Genomic DNA, 1,113 nt, shown 5'->3' with positions numbered 1-1,113 from the left:
CCATGCAGGCCTCCTGGCGTTTTTGCCTGACTTCCTCTTTGTTGGGATGCATCGCTCCTGAGCTTGAAGGAGGCGATCCTTGAATATTAAGCAGATTTCCTGGGCCCCTCTTCCCTCCAGGGCTTTGTCCCATGGCACTCTACAAGCAGATCCCTGAAGAGGCCAAAGACTGCTCTCCTGAGGTCCCGGGTAGTGAGCTTGCTGTGCACCGTCCTCGGTGTCCTAAGGATCTTGAACTCCACCATTTCATGGTCACTGCAGCCCAGGCTGCCCTTGAGCTTCACATTCCCCACCAGGCCCTCCTTGTTGGTGAGAACAAGGTCCAGCATAGCACCTCTCCTTGTTGACTCCTCTACCACTTGGAGAAGGAAGTTCTCATCGATGCATTCCAGGAACCTCCCAGATTGCTTATGCCCTGCCATGTTGTCCCTCCAACAGATATTCGGGTTGTTGAAGTCCCCCATGAGGACCAGGGCCTGGGAATATAAGGTTGCTCCTATCTGTCTATAGAGGGCCTCATCCACTCGGTCTTCCTGGTCGGATGGCCTGTAGCAGACCACCACTCTAATGTAAGTGAAACAATTTCAGGCCTTCCCTTCAATAATAGAAAGGACCTATGTTTATGCCAAAAAGATGTGAATATTCCTTTTTAAAGAACTGTTTTTCTAGTCCTTTTCAAAGAAATGGGGACAAGAGAATAGAGGATGAGAGAGACTTAGAGAACAAAGTGCAAATGATATGTGCAGTGCTAACAAAACATTTAGTCACACATGCTACTAGTTTACTGGAATATACTACAAAGAGCTATACAGGATTAACTGTTTAGGACCTCCTCTGCCTGTACGATATCTACAGAGATGAAAAGGCCAATTCCCTCCTGCAGCTTTTTAATAATAAAACCAAATGCAATCTTTAAATCCATTTGCTTATCCCACTGGAATCTGATAAGCAACCGTTTGGCCCATCTAGCAACTTTATCTTTCACTAGCTGAAAGGCAGGTCCTGCTTGACTAACTTGATCTCCTTCTATGACAAGGTGACCCGCTTAGTGGATGAGGGAAAGGCTGTGGATGTTGTTTACCTGGACTTTAGTAAAGTTTTTGACACTGTTTC

The sequence above is a fragment of the Pygoscelis adeliae genome, unplaced genomic scaffold (genome assembly GCF_000699105.1).
Source record: "Pygoscelis adeliae isolate BGI_AS28 unplaced genomic scaffold, ASM69910v1 Scaffold175, whole genome shotgun sequence".
NCBI lineage: Eukaryota > Metazoa > Chordata > Aves > Sphenisciformes > Spheniscidae > Pygoscelis > Pygoscelis adeliae.
This window is presented reverse-complemented; position numbering follows the sequence as displayed.